We start from the raw sequence: 14,510 nt of genomic DNA, 5'->3' as shown, positions 1-14,510 counted from the left end.
ACAAGCATGAGGGTCTGGGAAGTATGCAAGTGTATGGCAGATGCAAAAGGAAGGAAAGAAACAAACAAATCCCTAGCCTCCAATGTGGAAATAATTATTCTATTACTCACTGGCCTTTGTTGATGCTGTTGAGAAGTTTGTTGACACTCTGATAGTTTTTCCTTTGCATATAATCGATCTTTGCCTTTGGTCTCCTGTAGTCTCTTTACGGTTTCCAGCAATCCCAGGGAGGATTTGATGGGGCTCATCTAGGATTCATTAAGAATCAATGTATAGCACTATAGTTGTATGCTGTGCTAGTTAATTCTCCTGGACACAAAAATTATACCGATAAAATAAATCATTGGAGACCCAGGAATAGCTTTTGGATGATGTTCAAAGATATGTAATTCTAAAAGAAGACTGTAAATAATGGGCTTTTACCGCCCCCTCCCCCAATACCCAGGGAGTAAATGTGTTATAATAGAATGCTGAATGGAATACGACCTATTGCCCAGAGATAAAAGAAGTATGAAATGTCCCAGATTTGGAAGAGAAGTGAAACCAACTGGGGCCAGGCAATTCTTCTAGGGATTATTAAGAAGTGGCCAAATTGGCTTCGTAACCCCCAATCATCACTCCAGCCTCTGCCCCACCCTTTCTTCCATCTCCAGAGTATGTAAGAGAAGATCAGAGAAAGGAGAATCCTGTGAGTTGAGTGTTGCTGGTGAAAGATGACAGTACTGTGGCTTTTCCCTGCTCTCCCCCTTGGGAGAGAAAAAGGAAGCTGACATTTTCCAAATTCCCCTAGTGTAAAAAGGGCTCTACATATCATTCTCAGAGATCCCAAGTGTCTTATTGATATCTTATTACTTAGATCAGGTTCTGTTTAGACAGTGTACTCGCTGATCTGTGCCCTATATGCTCAGGGGAAAAAGAAATGAGTAGAAAAATGATAGGGCAGAAAGAATGCAAATGAGTAGCAAACTGTGCTCTCACTATCTGATGGGGCAAAGGTGCATAAGCTTCCTGTGGATCCACGATAGCCAGGCTTGAGCTGTCTTGCCAGCACCCCACCCAAGAGGGTGACCCATCAAATAAGGAACTCCTATAGCTGGAAGCGGTGGGGTATTCCACCACAGACCAAAGCTGGGTGAGGGCAGTGGCAAAGGTCAAGGTGGAGTGGATCTCCCAGAGCAGATGGGTTGAGGGGCTGTGAAGAACTTGAACCAAGACCCGCTTATAAGAATAGGGCCCTCAAAAGGCTGCACCTTTAGTAATCAGCATGTTAGACAACCTGAACTCAGAGGGGCGTGAATGTAAACTGGTTTGATTGTTGTCCACTTACTGCCTTCAACCATGCTTTATTGAATCTCCCTTTGTTCTTTAATGACATTTTTTGCAGATTCCGGTTTTCTGACCACTTTCATATGTTAAAATGTCTACCACCAGGAGTATTAGTATTTAGACATGTGCCTAAATACAGAGAGGGAAATGATATCTGAAAGGGGACTACAATAGCACCAGTTAGGTGACTGTTCTTTCTTTTTTCCATCCATTCTCCCTGCCCTTGCACTGCAAAAACTGAGACTAGAGGAAAAAGAGAGAAGGAAGAGTGAGCATGAAGACAATGCCCTTTCCCCACTTGAAGCCCCTCAAGCAGAAGCCTAGCTGCTGGCATGGGGAAGTTTAAATCAGACTGGATTGAATTTTTTTGGTTGGAGAAACAGGCTTGAAGCTGAGCTTCCAGGAACAATATCCAAAATCATGCTGCAGAAATGGCCTGATGAAAAAATGCCACTGTCACCCTGGATACCAGGAACTTGACTACACTGGACCTATTGCAATGGTTAATGCCCCCAAAAGTCACACTCCATTGCCACCATGCAATTCAACAAAATGGAAATGTTGAAAAGGACTTATATGTTTTGTTCATCACTTAGAAATTTAAATCTACATGGGTGCATCTGATTAGTGGAATCTAGGTCACGTGATTTTATTCTAACCAAAAGGGAGCTGGGGATTTGAACTCTAAGTTCTATATTGCAAAGGCAGAACTTATAATATGGAAGTCCCCTCATGCTTAGAAAAACCATTCAGAAGATGATGGGTCACTGCAAATGTGGCACATGTCCACTATGGGCAATGTTCAACATAGAGTTGATTATCATTTCACATCCATTAGGATGGCTATTACAAAACAACAAACAAACAAAATAATGAGCGTTTGTGAGACTGTGAAGAAACTGGAACACTAATGTATTGCTAGCATGAACGTAAAAGGGTGTAACCACTGTGGAAAACAGTATGGCAGTTCATCAAAATTTAAACATAGAATCACCAAATGCACCAGAAATTCCACTTCTAGGTAAATACTCAAAAGAATTTAAAGCAGAGACTCAAACAGATATTCATACATCAATTTTCATAGCAGCGTTACTCATGATGCCTGAAAGACGGAAACAACCCAAACATTCATTAATAGATAAATGGATACATAGAATGTGTTGTGATGGTTAATTCTGTGTCAACTTGACTGGGTCACAAGGCACCCAGGTATTTGGCTAAACATTATTTCTGGGTGTCTTTGTAAGAGTGTTCCCAGATGAAAATAACATTTGAATTAGTAAACTCAGTAGAGCAGTTTTCCCTCCCCAATATGGACAGGCATCATCCAACTCATTGAGGGCCTGACAGGACAAAAAAGGTGGAAGAAGGAAGAATTTGGCCCACGCTGCATTAGTGCTGGAGCTAGAACATCCATCTTCTCCTGCCTGCAGTGCTTCTGGTTCTCAGGCCTTCAGACCGAGACTGAAATCTATACCATTGTCTTCCCCGGTTCTCAGGCCTTCAAACTTGGGCTGCATTACACCATCAGCTTTCTCGGGTCTCCAGTTTGCAGACTGTGGGATTTCTCAGTCTCCTTAACTGTGTGAGCCAATTCCTTATAATAAATCTTTTTTGCTCTCTCTCTTTCTATATATCCTATTGGGTCTATTTCTCTGGAGAACCCCCCTACATGTGGTATATGCATAAAATAAAATATTTTTCAGCCTCAAAAAGGAATAAAATTCTGATACATGCTACAAAATGGGTGAACCTTGAAAACATTATGCTAAATGAAATGACAGATGCAATAGAACAGATATGGCATGATTCCACTTAAATGAAGTACCTATGGTCAGATTCATAGAGACAACAGTAGAATAGTGGTTACCAGGGGCTGAGGGCTGGAGGAGACAGGGAATTACTGTTTAGCAGGTACAAAATTACAGTTTGGGAAGAAGAAAAGTTTGTGGATGTGCATAGTGGTAATGGCTGCACATAATGTGAATGTACTTAATGTCACTTTATTGTATACTTAAAAATGGTCAACATGGTAAATCGTGTTATATATATATTTTACCACAATAAAAAATATAGAATTGATTAGTAGTTTTGGAAATCAAAATGAAATGGAAATTGACTAGATAATTTATTTTATTTATACCCATACTTTGGTATTTACCCAGATGGTAAGATAGAAAAAAAAAAGGCAATAAAGAATGATTTCTATTATATCTTTGTGTGAGACCCACTTTGCAGCAATGGGCAGTTATGCTGGTGTTATGAGAATTGAATGTTGGGACTTGAACCCCAGAGAATTTAAATAACACAGCAACACTCTTGCAGCCCCTGGTCAATGCAGCATATTGAAAAACTGAGCCTCAGAATAACACTCATCTATTTTCAAGTCTCCCCATTTTGGTGAGTAATGAAAAAGGATTTAAAAGACCTGGAATGAAGACAAGCAGAATGGGCTTACTGATGACAAAAATATCAAAAGCTAGTTTTCTTTTGAAAAGGTCTTTCGGACTCATTTTCTTCAGCTTTAAAGAAAAACCAGTTATTAACAGAGGCATAAATCAAGGAGAGAGCAACTGAATAATAATTAGCACAGGTAGTCTGGAGCCAGGTATTCCCTGATCTCCAACTGACCTTGAGCAAATCGCTGAAGCTCTCTGCCCCTTGTCTTCCCTAGCTCTGCAGTGAAAAAACAGCTTTCCCATCAAGGTGTTGGGAAATTCATTGAATTCACTGTTGTCAAGTAAATCCATGGCATGGAGAAACCCAGGGCAGACATCTTGTTTTTTTCAAACTTATAGAAAAATCTATAAAACAATATACTGAGCAAGAATCATCAAATGTTGATTTTGTGCACACAGAATGATTCAAATAATAACACAGAAACTTTATATACAACTGTTGGAGTTTTCTGTGTTATGGTTTTCAAAAGTCTAAACACATTGGTTCCCAGTCGCAATGTAACTCCACCCTATGTCTCTTGCCTGTGTTGTCCTGGTGACTTGGTGTTGAATGCTAAGGAGAGGAAGTAACTGTTCAGCAAATGGGCAAGGGGGCCAATCTTTCCCTTGCTTGCCAGAACTTCTGTTTTTTGTTTCCTAATCTTGCTCATCCTCATGCAATTAAATTGCAACCCTGAATCCAAGCATATGTTCCAAGAACCTCTCAAATGCATGATTTATAGACTGCTTTGGAGTTGAAGCAAGCTAATACGATCCTTTAAATACAAGTGACATTGTTACTTTAAGAGGAAAATAATAAATCTACCACAAGGATTTTTAGGCTTAAATTCCTTTTCAAGGATCTTAAGTTAATTAAAAGAGGACAATATACAAAAGAAGACGACCTTTTCCATATCAGCTATAAATACACCATCATTGACGAATTTCATTACAGGCATGAGAAGACAATGAGCAATTCTAGTTTAGTTCAGCATTTCACTTAAGATGATAGAATGGCAGACTATGTGGTTAATGTTTTAAGTAGTTAAAATATTTTTACAAAGTCATTCTTTAAAAACTGACATGAGCATTAAAAATAAATGAATATACTCTAAAGCAATGAGTTTTGTTTAGACTTTGGGTCATATTAAAGATTTATCTTTCTAGTTTCAGCTACAGATAATTTAAAAATATTAATTAGAAAGAAAGAATTACAGTGCTAAGTCTAACTTAACTACATCCTCTCTTGTAGTTATGTGGCTTTTTATTATATTACCCTGTTGAAGGGAAATTTGTTTTACACTGATGACAAACCAAAACAAATTCAGCCTTTGTGGTGGTGCTGGGGAAATGCTATATTTCTTAAGCAAAATTGCATTATAACATACTGATGAATTCAAAGTAACTGTTCAGAGTTATGAATGCAAAGGGAAACTCCAGACCAAAGGGACTGGAATGGCAATGACAGAAAGGATATATCCCGATTTTTTTTTTTTCCTAAAAACTGAGCTTAAGTTCCAAGTACTTTTCATTCAACAGTTCCAAATATCTTTCAACTGGGTCACTCCAGAAATGAAGGAAAACAAAAAGACATCTGAATGCCCAGTCTGTTCCTATTAGAAATACATGGTTAATTTTCATGATTAACAAGTCTTTTTTCATTAAGCACAACTGGCTCCAGGCCAGTCTGGTGACAGGGTGTTCATTAGGTGTCATGAGCAGCAGTAGTAAAGTTTATTCTACTGTAGTTTCAAAAGTGTGGAGTTTGGTGTCAGGCTGCCTGGGTTCAAATCTCAGCTGTACCACTTAGCAGCTTTGTGACTTGAGACAAGTTCCTTGACCCCTCTGAACCCCAGTTTCTTCTATAAATGAGAGATGGTAACAGTCACTGTCTCCTAGGATGAAAGGAGATGATGCATGCAAAGCAGTTAGTGCAGGCCTAACGTATAATAAACATCCAATAAATGTTAGGCATTTTTATTTTTGCTATAAGCTTGGATGGTTTAACAACTCCCAAGTGCATCACCCCACTTACTATTCAAAAATTATTTTCCCCCCTCAAGCATGTCTGGAGATTCAAAAATTATTGAGGCAGGGGATGCTCTTATAAGCAAATGAAAACTTTAGTAAAATTCAGTGATTTGGTACCCTAGCTACTTTCTGGTATAAATTAGAAGCACAGGGAACCATATAATTGCAGAATAAGAAGAAACCATGATGTAGACCTTAACACTGGCAAAGTGTTTTCACAGAGGGAGAGAGCGTGGTGGAGTCCAAGTTGCATTGGACTTGGAATCAGAAAGAAATTGGATTCAGTTCTCAGCTTGGTCAATATAGAGGGTTAAGTAGTGGCCCCCAAAAGATATGTCCAATTCCTAACCCCCATGTACCTGTGAATGTGGTCTTATGTAGAAATAGAGTCTTCCCAGATATAATTAAATTAAGAATCTCAAGATAAGATTATCTTGGATTTGGGGTGGGCCTATCCTGATGAGAGACAGAAAAGAAGACACAGACATAATACCCGGAAGGGAAGGCCACACGAAGATGCAGGCAAAGATTGGAGTGATGTATCTACACCCCAACGAGTGTCAAGAATTGCAGGCAGCCTCCAGAATTAGGAGAGAGGCATGGATGGGGCTCCCTCACAGCCTCCAGAGGGAACCAAACCTGCCAGCCTCTTGAGTTCAGACTTCTGGCCTCCAGAACGGTGAGAGAATAAACTTCCGTTGTTTGAAGCCACCTATAAATTGTTACAGCAGTTCTACGAATCTAATACTGTCACTGAGTTGGAAAGTTAGTGAAGCTCTCTGAGGACCAATGAGATCAAGTATATCAAGGCACCTGGACATAGCAGGTGCTCAATAAATGCTAGTTAAGTATATTCTTTCTCTTCATCTTCACCACAACCTAGTTTTGTAAGTACATATTTTTCTCATTTTCAAATGAGAAAATTGATTCTCTGAAAGTTGAGTAACTAGCCCATGGCCAGGTGAGTAAATGGAAGGTTTTCTGGCTCCAGTACTGGTGCCTTTCAACCACATCAGTTTGTCCTCTCTCTCACCTACAGACTTTTGCTGCAATTCTCTGTCACTTACTACACCACATCACTGTACAACACTAAACTTCCATGTACCCCACAAATCTACAAAATAAAACGTTAGCTGGGGAGTGGGAGCAGACAGCAAGGTGGAATGTAAGAAAGAAATCTGAGGAAAGTGCACAAAATCCAAAGGACTGATTATTCATCTCAAATCTGGATGTTAGAGAAAGCTTCACAGAAATAATGAAGGTTTTATAATAAACCTCAAGGGACTATGAGGAAACCTTTCTTAAATTAAGAATTTTTCTGATAAAGAGTAGATATCACTATAGAAGTAGACATCTAATTAATTATAATATCTCAGAGTATGCTATGTGATATTACTTTAGGTACCAGGTATTATAGCCTAGATTATAACCAAATGACAGTGAATATTAGTGAAGTAAAGGGAGAATTTTAAAAAATACTGCTAAGTGAAGTATCACAAGAATGGAAAAACAAGCACCACATATACTCACCATCAAATTGGTATTAACTGACTTAACTGACTAACACTTAAATGCACATATAGAAGTAACATTCATTGGGTGTCAGGCAGGTGGGGGGGGAGGAGGGGATGGGTATATTCACACCTAATTGGTGCAGTGTGCACCATCTGGGAGATGAACACACTTGAAACTCTGACTTCGGTGGGGTAAAGGCAATATATGTAACCTAAACATTTGCACCCCTCTAATATGCTGAAATAAAAAAAAAAACCTCATGTATCTATCAAACTTGAAAGTTGTGGAGTTTTGTTTTCTTTTAACTTATTAATTCTCTGGGCTCATGAAGAATCCCTATAATGGTTCTAAATTGTTTTACGTATTTAAAGTAGCCCGAGACTGGGTTAGAACTGCAATGTTAAGACAGCTAGTAGGTGTATTAGAATAAGTTAATTATATGCAAAACATTTTCATCTATTTATCACGCACGTTTGTTCTGAGATTTACTACGTTATCAAAAATGGACTCAAGCAACCTAATGAAATTCACTATTTATGCCCATAATCACAGCGGTGATATTTCAAGGCCATCTTATTAGTAGAAATATTTGTAGTTAACCTATTTGGGAAGCACTTGGAAAAGAAATATGTGAAGTATAGCTAAAGAACATAATTCCCTTTCAAAACTGAGGTTTATTTATCTAAATGTTAGAGCAAATACCAACATTAAATTAGTGCAACTGCTTCATTCTTTCCCCTAGAAAACTATAAAAAGATGTCAGGCCACTTAAGAATCTGCTGAGTTAAGAGTGAATTAACGGAGAGTTGTAAACAGTACTTTGCTTTGAGAGAGAGTAAACATTTAGGAGAAATCAGAAAGAAAGATTATTGTCTCTATTTTTCTATCTGGTAGCTTCCAATAAGTTAATGCAGTACCATTCGCCAACCTGTTTAGCTTTATTTCTAAATTTTAAAATGATGTCATGCTTTAAGAAATGAAAACCTATAAAGCTGCTCCGTCTGCCCTGCCATGCTTGTCCCTAGGAATGCCCACAGCTTCTGAAGATAATGTTTATTGGCTGTAAGTCAAAGAAGTGCCTCGTTCCTGGGGCTGCGGCAATAAAACGGAATTCAAACTCAAGTATCTTAGTAAACACAATATTTTACTCCTTTCCTGTGACACAACCTACTGACACATTTAGCACCCCCCAAGCCCGAGACTGGCCTACCTCCTGAAAATATGCAGACATGGTCTTCGTTCTAGTGTGTTGGTTGAAAGAACTTGAGAGAACGGGTTTAAATTCTCTCTTCTTTTATTTCCTTCCAGTAAAGAGGCCAACTACTCTTTGGGCCATGGTTTCTTCATCAGTAAAATGGGGATAATAATAGTAACTACCTCATATGGCTGTTAAAAGGACTAAATGAGAAAAACCACGTACAGCACTTAGAGAATTCTGCCTAGTACATCACATTTACTCTTCTTATGCTCAAAGTTCATGGTAGAAAACACCGAGAAAGCACCCACATTCAATGATGGATCAGGCAGCCTCACCTCGCAGAGGACGTAGAAGGTCCTCGCTACTCTGGTAGGGGTTAGCTGGGGACTCCTGAAATGCCTCCGAACTTCATAGACTAGAGATACTTCGGCAGGCCCATGAAGGATAAATACAACTTTCCCTTCAGCTGAATGATCTAAAATCACACACATTCAGGAATTTAGTATTGTTTTCAATTACACCACGTTGCATAACACTGCTACTTGGAAGAGCCAGGGGCATGCTCACATTACTCTTACTCCCATGCTTAGGAGATTAGTGATTATAGTTTTATTCTGTCCGTGCATACATAAACACGGTTGTACCTTTTTCTAGGCCCAAGTCAATGGACAAAATGTCCCTAGGGTTTTGAGTTGTCCAGAAATTCAGGTCGAACTAGCACTTTGGGAGTTATTGCAATGGCTTTTCTTGGGGAAGTGTCACGTAGAATTCCCTCTTGTCTTGAGAAAAATGAGTTTGCATTTATATTATGACACTACAGCTCTTGAAACTGAGAGAGCTTCCCTCTCTGTCTTGGCCGCTGGCTATCTGACAATAGCAACTATACAGAACAATGTGCTACTCTTTCCTCTTGTTTTGAGTTCTTATCTATATCTGACACCTTTGATATTTGTTTAATTTGTATGGCATGCATTTTTGAAAGAAGTTCAAATTCTCCCTGGATGAGAGGAAAATAATATGTTTTTAGAACTTTCAAGTGATGATGAAGTAATAAAGTGGTACCACCAGGGCTTTGTTTACTTCTAGACAATTTACTCATTGACAGATAAAGCATAATGTTCCCGACCCTCAGACATCAGGGGGATGTTTTTCTGTGTGTGCGTGACACAGGGAAGCACCTTAATAAGACTTTTCTTGCAAAAGAAATCATGCAGATGTATTTGCTAGAGCAAGCAGTCCATCTAGTACTGGACTAGCTGAGGACATATTGGAAGGAGAGTGGTTGAGAGGCCAATGGAAATTCTGAGGCCAGGGAGTTGGAGCAGCTCCACCAGCCAGCCCAACTGGACAGCCACCAGACCACTTCTCACAGAGGCCTGCAGGAGACAAATGGTGGCAATGGAAAGAACTGGAAGATTAGGAGACACACACACAAACACACACACACACACACACACACACACACACACACACACAATCCAAACAAACCCAATAACCCTATAGTGCCTGAACAAGAGGCTACTTTTAGGAATTTTTTTCAGCTCAACAGCTCCAGTTTTACTGCTGGGATGAGCATAAAATTACAAATAGTCCCTGCGATCAGAGAAAGATATTTATAAGAAGGGGCTCACCAAAATGAGGAGGACTGAAGTGACAGTGTTATGTAGACCGATATACACAGGGATACTGTCAAGGAGGAAAGTATTTCTCACCCAATACTAGGTTCGTGGCTGAGGCCCCTATAAGAAAAGGCAGACTAACAAGAGAAAAACGTACAAATTTATTTAATATAAGTTTTATGTGACACAGGAAACGAAGACCCAAATAAACAGGGAAACCTGCATATTGTTATGCTAAACCTGATGAAGAAATGGATAGTTGTAGGGACGTATGTTTGGTCAAGGGCGTATTACCTAATGGTAATAAACTGGGGGGAACTTAGCAAGGCCTGTTTGTTCAGATTCTTCTCTGAGTCCCTGTGTCTTCAAAGATAAGGACATTCCTTTCCTGTGGGTATAGGGAGGGCAACTCTGCAATGAAAGTTTTACGACCTGCTTCAGGGGAAGGCGAGAGTGACCTTCCTGCCTCTGCTGTTTTCTCAAATGCAAAAGGTACCACATTTGGGGGTAGCATGTCCTGAATCCCATCCACACATACCATTCACATAGCTACACACACATAACACCCACATATACTTCTACTTTGTGCATGTATGTATATTCACTCTTTTAACTCTCTCAATTGGCAAGTTTTAGATCTTATCACCTCCATTGTCAGGCGCTGTAGAAGTTAACTACCTTGCTGGGCACACACGTGTGTCAGTGGTCGAGCGAGGTTTCCATCCCAGGTCTGGGTAACTCTTCTGTAGATTACACAATTTCCGCTTGGCCATACGAGTTGGGAGGTGTAGGTAGAAGGAAGACTTGCAGATATCTTGGAAGCCACTGAGGAAAAAGCTATTTGAAAAAGCATGCTTCGCTGGCGTGAAAGAGATGAATCCCACGCCTTCTTTTTCCTATTACTAAAACCTAATTCCCATATTGTAGAAAACCTCGCACAGTCCAGTTTTGACACTAGCCTGAAAAGACCTTTGGCTGCTTAGTTAGAAAAGGTATATTTGCATCAGAGACAATTCCAATGTCTGTGCCCCGAGAGATCCTGCTCTTAGCTTGCGTGAGTCACAGGCTGTGGCTACATGATGCCACATCATGAGGGAAAGTTAACAATTCACTCAAGTGGACAGGAATTTAGCTGCATGATTAAAACTTCTGGGTTTCTGGAAACATCTGGAGGCCTAACCTTGAGAGACGCAGTCTGAGCCTCAATTGCTGTTTTGCTTGGTAAATGCCCCTGTGTGAATCATGAGAGAGCTAAAAACAGGGTGCAGCAGAAAGCACAGCAACAGAAGCCGGGTGAAGCCCAAGCTCTCTCCACCATCAATTACAGCAGGGCGGGGCCTCCAGGGGCCGGAGACCAAAGTGACTGTGGAAACCAGAAGTGCTGTGGATGAGGCAGCCCAGTGATGAGAGGATGAGGATGGACGCCCACCCACAGGAGTGCAGGTGGGAGAGGAGTTGACACTTCAGGGCCCAGAAACAGACAAGAAGCAAAAGAAAGCTGGGATAAAAGGGGATTCCCAAGAACGCTTGTGGAAGGCTGGCAGGGCTAGACATGCTGGAGAAGGCTCTATTATTTATTGAAGTACTGGGGGTTGGATTTATTTATTCAGGTTGAGGAACAGAGAGCCTTAAGGACATTTGTTACTCATACTAAAAAATGTTCTTGTTAAAAATTGATATGAGTAATTAGCTTTGCTTCTGGCTTTTGCATTTAAATGGGAATAGAAAGTGAAGAAGAGATGGCACGCATAAGATGCAAAAAAGACTGTGAACAAACCTTTCTTCTCTAATTAATAATCACTCCCTTTGAGTCATTCTCCTAACAGCAGCAGAAGCAGCAGCTAACTCTTAGGTGGAACTAGGTGCCAGCTACTGCACTAAAGGCTTTACAAGCACAGTTTTGTTTCATTCCCACAGTAACCCCAGGAGGTTGGTACTGTGACCATCTCCATTTTACAGACAAGGAAAATGAGTCTGGGAGAAGGTGAATAACTTGCTCACCACCCACAGCCACCTCTTTGACTGTAAGATCGCGTGCTGTTAAGTCACTCATGCTTGCGATCTCTAGATTATAGTTTTCCAAGCCCTCCCGCAGGCAACATAATATTTGGTCTGTTCAACAACTCTGCAAATGGGACTCATTCCAAACCTCAGCCCTGCCCCTTCCTGGCTGTGCTACTTTAGTCAGTTCCCTTAAACACTCTGAGCTGGGGTTTGCCCGTCTCTAAGGTGAGGTTAATCATGGAATCTAATTACACACAGGGCTGTCGTGAGGAAGGAACACACTAATGGATGCTCAAGTGTGCCCAGCATAGAGCGGGAGCTAAAGGAATGGCGGCTGCAATTTAGAGGCAGACAGAGCAGGAGTTGGAGTCTGTCTTTACAGAAAACAAGAGTAAAGTTCAGGGAGGTTGAGGGACTTACCCAAGACCACGTGCTAGGAAAGAGCAGCGCTAGGAACTAAACTCAGATCATCTGCTGTGAAGTCCAGCATCCTTTTTCCCCGAAACTTCTTAACTCCAGGTTGTCCATGACACCACATCATGGCGCTAAGCAGAGCTTGATTTCCCCAGGGATCCTGGCAGCTGCTGTCCCAGGCAACCTCTTACGCAGGTGCACTTCAGCTCAGTGAAGACAGCTGGAGGCTCTTCCTGGCAGCTTTGGAAGGAAATTTTCCCCATTCTGTTGGCACGAGTGCACAACAGGTTTTGAAAAGTGCAATTCAGAGCACTTCTGCTCCCAATTTCCCCTAACCAAAGCCATGTGTGGGGCAGGTTGCCTGGAGCCCCGACGGTGTGTGATGAACTGCAGGCTGTGTTGTGCTCGAGAGTATGGTGATGTAACTGGCGATATCTGGCCCCAGTGATAAATGAGGAACTATATTTCTAGCCCATATAATTGTTGGGTAGGGGGAGATTGAGATTGCAGAAGGGAAAAGATTCTCAGATAAAGGAACAGAATACAGGGCCTAATTTCTTGCAAAGAATTGATAATGAGCTCGCCGATGAGTCAGCTACAGCCGAAAGTTTCCCTCATTTCCTTCACATTGGAATCAGGCATTGCCAGCCTTGAACCAAATGGTACAATAGGCACTGTTTGCTTCTCTTCCCTACGCCTTTGCTTCTCGTTCTGCCTCCTGAAGCCCCTTCTTTCTCCCTGCCGTCCATTTGTGCAATGAGGCCAACATCCCCAATCCCCACCCCCTGGCACATGACTCTTCTTTTCCTCTACCTCATCCTCCTTCCAAATATGACTGATCTCAACTCAGGGTGAAGAGGAAAGAAAAGTGAGTGGGGTTAATTCATACTAAGTTGTGAGTGACTGATGGCCTTCCCAAAGTTCTCACAGTTTAAGAATGGGCACATTCTACATGGTAAATTTTAGAAAGATTTTCCTCCGGATCTGAACTAGTTTATCTTCACAAAAGCAGCTGATTACACTGAATTCAGACTCCCAGTGTTGATACATATTTAAATACTGACCCACTGAAAAAAGTATTTATTGGCTACCCATGATATGACAGGTTCTGTGCTGGGGATTAACCAGTGAACAAGAGGAATCCTTGCTTATACGTACTACAGAAGAACCGGCAGCTTCCACTAGGGGGAGTAAATTGGTCACCTAGGGGCTACATTGTTTCTTTGGTTCAGCGCTTTGTATGTATGTGTCAGAGAAGGAGGAAGGGGGTCAGGGAGACCCAGGACTACAGGCAAGGTTTATATTGTAGCTCCAGTGTGCCAGAAGCATCCATTCCATTGGCTTTGTCCCCCATAACCTGCCTGACCCCTGAAGCATTTGAGTTTACTACTCTGGTCTGAGAATATATTCTTGCAATACACAGTAGTATCAAGATTATTTTATAATGTTGGAAATTTTTGTTAAAATATCAAACTTAATAACAAAACTTTAAAATATAAGAATGTAAAATCACCAAAAAGGTAACTATGTTTGTTCCATTTACTCTACCTTACCTCTTCCTAAAATGTATGTGCTAAAAATTAGGAGACCTAGATTCTTATTCCTCCCTCTGTGTTTCTCGAACAAAAGCTGTGTGACCTCAGACAAGTTACTTCACCTTTCTGGGCCTGTTTCCTTATCTGTAGAGACAGGATTGGGTTCTATAATGTTCAAGGTCTTTTAGGTCAAATAATGTTCTAATGCTATAATTCTTTGCTGTCTCGCAGACTCCAGTGAGATTTTAATAAAAGAACTTGGCGTTTTTCACTGGCTACATGACTCAGGAATCTATTCCAAAGAAACACAAAATAAAGGTTGTCAGAGAAAACAACAGACTTTCATTTCCTGGGCAAAATGTTTCCTCTAGGACCAAAGAATGTTCATGTATTAATTTCTGTTACAAAGAAAGCACGAGGAACTATAGAA

This window comes from Lemur catta, chromosome 10, assembly GCF_020740605.2.
Source record: "Lemur catta isolate mLemCat1 chromosome 10, mLemCat1.pri, whole genome shotgun sequence".
In the NCBI taxonomy this organism is placed as follows: Eukaryota; Metazoa; Chordata; class Mammalia; order Primates; family Lemuridae; genus Lemur; species Lemur catta.
This window is presented reverse-complemented; position numbering follows the sequence as displayed.